Genomic DNA, 6,454 nt, shown 5'->3' with positions numbered 1-6,454 from the left:
AGCTGATAGGAGTTTAGGAATATGTGTGAATTTCATTAGGTCTGCTTTTTTGGGCTCCTGAATATCGCGCTTTCGATTCACGGTTGCCCGCGTTTCGTGTCGCGTTTCTCATTTAATTGTTTTTTGTCACACGAGTTATCCTTTTTTGGGGCGTGTCGTGTTCAAAATTAAAATTAACTTACAGTCGCCCTCTCATCTATAAATGCAGTTGGTTCAGTGTGTCATTCCCTGGAATTGGATGGGTAATCAACGTGATTTGCAGCCAAGCGAGCGCAAAAGAGGCGTGAGAGCTACCGCGAAAACGTGTGAATATGGGTGGGTGCTGCATCGGGAATGGGGTGTTTATGATCAGATGAGGTTATCCAAGGTCGGCACTTACTAACAGTAATTATAGTCGGTTCCATGGAAACGAGACATAGATAATGGGAATTGGTAAATATAATAATGACATGAATTTAGTAGAGTAGGAATAGTGATATTTTTAGAAACTATGGTTACTAATAATGATAGTATTTACAGATATATAGATATTTTATTTAAATTATATAATAGAATGTATAATAGAGGATAACAATTAAAGTGAATATGGGAGCAAGAAATATGATATACGCGAATGTAGTTAAACGGGTTAGTCCAATGTGGATTGGAGGAGCAGAGAATAAAATAAAATAAAAGTTCTGCAAATCCAACACAAATTGTCGGTAGTTCCGCTCATGGTTCGAGAACATGTCACGCCTTTGGGCATAAATGAATCATTTCAGAGAAAGCAATTGCTTTTAAAATATTTAAAAACGCATTAAAAGACAGTTAACGAAAGAAAATATATTTTATGCAACGAAATGTTTTTTAAAGAACAATTAAAGTCTGACAGCTTAGAATATTCTCCCAACTTGCCTCAATAAAAGTCCTCGCATTATCAGCCAGCATTTATATCATTCAATAGCTTTTTGATATCATCCTTTTCGGCTGCATCCACATAACTCTGTCCACACGGCGTGGTTCCATCTTTATTAGCGCCCTGATCCAATAAAAATTCAACGCATTCGGTATGCCCCTCCCAGATGGCTGCCAGTATGGGCGTTATATGATACTTATCCAGCTTATTAACATCGGCTCCGATCTCCACCAGATACTTGAGCATCTTTAGTTGCCCAAAGTCGGCTGCATAGTGCAATGGGGTTCGACCGCCAATAAATTCGTTAACATTTCGATTCGAGTTCTCGAATGCCATTTGCACGGCATCAATTTCGCCGTTTTTGATAGTCCAAATTATGTTTTCATCATTCTCACACATTTTGCTGACTTGTTTAAATAAATGTTGCTCACTCAATTTGTAGCTTACTGAGATGTGTAGAAATAATGATAGAGGGAGCGAGGGAGTGCTTGTATGTGGTTCGATTCTGTGCTACATCTTTTAACTTCTGCTCTTCTTCCTGGAATGCATCACTTAACTATTACAACCGCCTGGCAACGTTTTCTGCCTCTTTCGAGTGTTCGAAACGTTTCTCACAGCTGCCGCCGCCATTTCCTGCAGCCCCAGACATGGGCAAAGCTGGCGGTGCTATCAACACCCAAGCATCTTGATGATCTGGCGTACACATTGCGAAACGTGATTTGTAAGGTCATCATTCAAAAGGCATCGAGTGTGCGACAGTCGGACAGACAGACAAATCCCATGCCCAAATCCAAAAAAGACCCAAGGAACGGCAGCCAACAAAAATTAAAATGGTTATACATTCATGTAATTTAACGAACTGACCACAAAACTAAACTAAACTAAAACGAATCTTGACTTCAGTCTAAAAGATGCGGCAATGCTTGCTGCTGTGCTTGTTGCTGCCTTGGAGGTTGCTGCTGCTGCTGCTGCAGTTGTCTGTGGCGATATTGGCGATGCCAAGCGTGAGATTATCGACGATTGTATGCAGCGATGATGATGCTGATGAGGATCAGGATGAGGCACAGACCTGCAGCAGCAACAGCAGCAACTGCATGGGCAATGGCAATGGCCATGTCGATGGCTCCCGTAAGCGGCCAAAACAATGCAACGCGCAGCTGCGGCAACTGCAACTCAAGTTCACTTTTCATGCAGCGGTGGTGCGGGCTGTGGCAGAGCTGGAAGCTGAGCTCCAGCTCCAGTCATTGACTTCGGTTATCGCACGCCAAAAAGACAAAACAGTTGCATGCCCTGCGCTCAGACAGAGCCGACAGACAGACAGGTTGGCAGGCCCCAGTCAGAGCAGGCAGCGCTATCTGCATGCGATCAAATTTCCAGGGCTTCTGTTGTGGACTGTTGTGTACACTCGGAGAAAACACTCTGCTAATTAATATTACTGGGATAGATTTTATACTGCTTTGTTATTGAAATTTCGAGTACAGCTCATTTTGTGACATTCTTAACTCAATGAATCAAATTTAATTTCTAAAAACCATTTAACTTAAGTAAGGTTTGTTTAACATAAGTAAAAATCAAATCTAATTTATAATCGGTCATGATGATATTCGAAAATTGTGTATTCTAATAAGGCTTTTAGAACCTAATTTGTATAATTTAATATATTGAATAATTAGGAAGACACTAGTTTTTGTCGAGCATTTAATAATATGATAATTTGCAGAACCTCAAAACCTTTTTAAAGATAGTGATAATTTTCTTAAATGTAGTATTCCATTTGGGTTTAATACAAATTCGCTTGAAATAAGACCTCTTGTTCTCAAATTGAGACATACATTTCTGAGACTTAATACTCTATTTATGTATTAAATGAAAACCTCTTCAAAAAAGAATTTCTCCTCTCAAGACATTGCGACCTTGCCTGCACGAAATTCACAGTTTTTTCTCTGAGTGTATGGGTTTGACTACTACGCTTGTGGTACGTGTATAGGGCACCGGCGATCATATTGAGCGTCTGCTTTTGACATTTTGGACACAATTTGAACCTTTTATTTTTTGTTTTTCTTTTTTTTTTCTTATTCAAGTCTTGTTTTCGGGGCCAGAGTGTAAGCCACGATTTCCAGCTTAAGCGCAGTTCCAGGAATCAACAAACTCGGAGTAGCCTCATCTTCGACTCCCCCTCAGTGGATATCTCTTTGTGTGTGTGTCTCTCACAAGCCTTTGTCGCTGCTGACATTGATTGAGAAATTGATTTAAGAAGCGTTTTCGCTGATTTTGATCTGTTAAAGCGCGCAACTGGCTGTCAGTTAGGCCCCTTCCCGCCGCGGCTTTTATACAGCGTCTTTAACAGTTTTGATTTATAAACTTTTTGATTTAATTGCTGCAACTGCAAAATGGGATTCATTTTACCATTTTACGCTTTCAGCTCGTAGCTGACTCACAACTAAATCAATTTAAATCACATGCATATCCGGTGCTGCTCTGACACTCCCCCTCCTGCCACTCCTCCACAAATGTTGCCACAAGGTCGTTTCCATGTCCAATTTAATGGAAAATGTAATTCACAACATTTTATGAAGTTTTGCGAAACTACAAAAACTCCAAATGCAAAAACGCTTCATTCACTTTGTTCTTGTCGTTGTTTTTGTTTCTGGCCAACTGTAAACTTAGTTTTGGCAAATATTGTTGCACACGAATGCTAATGACAGATGCCAGTACAGTTATAGTTGTGGCATAGCATAACAGTTACCAACTTTTGATAGCCCTGTCAGAGGTAAAGTGTTTTGAGGCCGCCAAAGTTGGCTTTACTTGACCTTCATTCGGGCTTCAGTAGGTGGGGGAATACATATGTTTGCCAATTGTGTTAAGTGAATGATGAAAGCGTAATGCAAACATTTGGGAAGTGAATTGAGAAGTAAAGATGGGATTGGTAAAAGGGTAAGTGATATAAATAATTGGGTAAGTTTATGGCTAAAGCATTATTTTAGACAAAATCTACTTTTAGTGGATTGTTATGACCTAGAATTGTATATTATATTTATAACCTTACCAAAAGAAATTAAACTGTGTGGCCGAAATCATTTTTATGCTAAAAGTTTAAAGCCAGAAATTGGTTGCTTAATTTGCAACAAAATTTAATAAAAAATATTGAAGTCTCAAATTGTGGTGGAGCCAGCCCCATTAATCTTGTTGGTTCAACACTCAGACATTTACCCAATCAGACGTTACGTTCGCAAAGCACAATTAGAAAGCTGCTGTTTTTTAGATGTTCTTTATTGATACTTTAGCAATTGTTGCTACTGGATATGAACTAGAGGCTTCCAACGGCCTGGTTCGACGCGCAGATAATATAGTCCGCACTCTCATGAGGTTGCAGTTCGAATTGGAAGTACACAAACTGTTTACAATGTGCGTTGATCAAGTCAGGACAAGCCCGTTTATCTAGCCATTACATCATTACTTATTTAATATGCTAACTAACTCAACTAACTCAAATTAAATACGTATTTGTTGAAAACAGGCCTAGAGATAAATAAGAGATAACTAAAACAAAGTAAAATATTTTGTTTTGCTCATTAGGGAATATATTGTAGAGAAAAATTGAAAGAGAGGGAGAGGCCAAGAGCAAGCAGAAACCCAGAAGACCGCAAGTTAACAATCAACACTCGAGAGGCCTTAAACAATTTATAATGTCTTAATTATTTCCTCAACATCAAAATGTGGTCAACAAATTGTTTATGAACTCGACAACTAACATGAAAACACTTCCTCTTCATAAAGAGTAGGCATTGGACGGGGGGTCTAAGAAAATACGGAATGATATGCAGCAGATTAGCAGATGTTATAATTTGTTTGGTACCCATTACCGTTGCGCTCTAGTGCGCTTAATAAGGCGAGCCCCAAAACTCTGGAAAACAAAAGCGAATTAAAAACTAGCCAAGTTATACCGTATACATATATATGTATAGCATTTGTCGAGTCTGAGGCCAAACTACTAAATTGAAAATTAACATATTTCGGCAGTAGATGCTATCGGGAGCAGCACAGACAGCAACATTGTTTGGCAGCAGCAAGCGGCAGCAGCTCCCAAAGGTTAATTTAATTTTCCATTTTCCGGACGCCGGCAAAAGCAAAAAGGGAAATTTTTCATTTTTTAAATTGATGGCCGCCGGATTCGGAGTCGGGAGTCGGCAGTCGGGAGTCGCTGTGTCTTTCGTTGGCTTCCTGTTTGGCAATTGTCTTGGCACAAATCTCATGCCCACCGCAAATTGAAACTACAACATGGCATTGTCCTTACCGATTGAATAAGAATTATGCCAAAGGATGCCACACACACGGACACACACACTCACACATATATATATATCGTCTGCTAAGAAAACTCAGTCTTGAGACACCCAGGGAGCGGTTCCATGTAGCTGGCTGTCAAGCTCTTTTGGAGCATTGTGATTAATGTGCTGCCGTTTGCCGCCTGCTGCTCCTGCCAGCTCCTGTTTCTCTTCTTGGCCTGCTGATGCTGCTGCTGCTGCTACTGTTTCTGCTGCCCGTCTCCCTTTGCTGCTCTCTAGCTGCCTTTGTTGCCATTGTCTATGGCTCTAACCATTTTGGCATGTTTGTCATTTGGGAAATTGTGCGGTAGCTGTTACAGCTAAAGACAAACAGGCGGCAGGTAAGCAGCCACAACAAGTCTGTCCTGTCTCTGTAGTCTATTTGAGTTACTTCTTGGCAAAACGTATTCACATTTACTTACAATGCACACACGAATACGAAACTCGTGTTGCACCTACATGATTCACTTTTGCCTTTTTCTGTCTGTTTCTGACAATTACTGGAACTTCATTTTCTATGCCCGCCCACGCACATCAATATTCTTTATTCATGTACACAAGTTGATAGTTCAAAATATCGAATACACAAGTGCAATTTAAGGCAAAGACTACGAACCGCTTTTAAGCCTAGAATTGTCTTTTATTTTTAATGTAATGAGAATCTTAAAATAAAACCAGTTGCCAAAAAAAAAAAAAATCAAATCGAAACCCTATCCGAAATATATTTTTCTTTTTGGTTGAAAATAAAACTCTTTTCAGGCAGACCCATATTTACGGCACAAACTCATTATGTAAATATATAATACACACATTTTCAGTAGAACGGGCAATGTTAAATTAAAAATACAATTTTTTATATTAATATGATATGAGATTATGTTTTTATACCCTGAACCCATTAAAAATGGGTATAAGGGTATATTGTATTTGTGCAAAATCCAAATGTATGTAACAGGCAGAAGGAAGCATCCCCGACCCCATAAAGTTTATATATTCTTGATCAGCATCAATAGCCGAGTCGATCTAGCCATGTCCGTCCGTCTGTCCGTCCGTCCATCCGTCCGTATGTATGAACGCAAGGATCTCAGAACCGAAGAGCTAGAGAATTGAAATTTTAGATGTATGTGCTCCTAGTTTCCACGCAGATCAAGTTTGTTTCCGATAATCGATAACTTACTCCGTTTCCAAGCAATCGATAAAAATCGATATCGATATCCTGTTTTTGGGCAATTTT

The 6,454-nt window shown here is 39.5% G+C and overlaps 1 pseudogene; it reads right to left on the bottom strand.

The window, feature by feature from the left end:
- Nucleotides 1-802: 802 nt before the first annotated feature.
- Nucleotides 803-1,329, bottom strand: LOC115766573 (annotated as a pseudogene).
- Between the last annotated feature and the right edge of the window lie 5,125 nt (nt 1,330-6,454).

This window comes from Drosophila novamexicana, unplaced genomic scaffold, assembly GCF_003285875.2.
Source record: "Drosophila novamexicana strain 15010-1031.04,08,12 unplaced genomic scaffold, DnovRS2.1 tig00001209-arrow-arrow-pilon, whole genome shotgun sequence".
Taxonomy (NCBI): domain Eukaryota; kingdom Metazoa; phylum Arthropoda; class Insecta; order Diptera; family Drosophilidae; genus Drosophila; species Drosophila novamexicana.
Note: the sequence above shows the minus strand (reverse complement) of the source record. Positions and strands in the feature narration are given on the sequence as shown.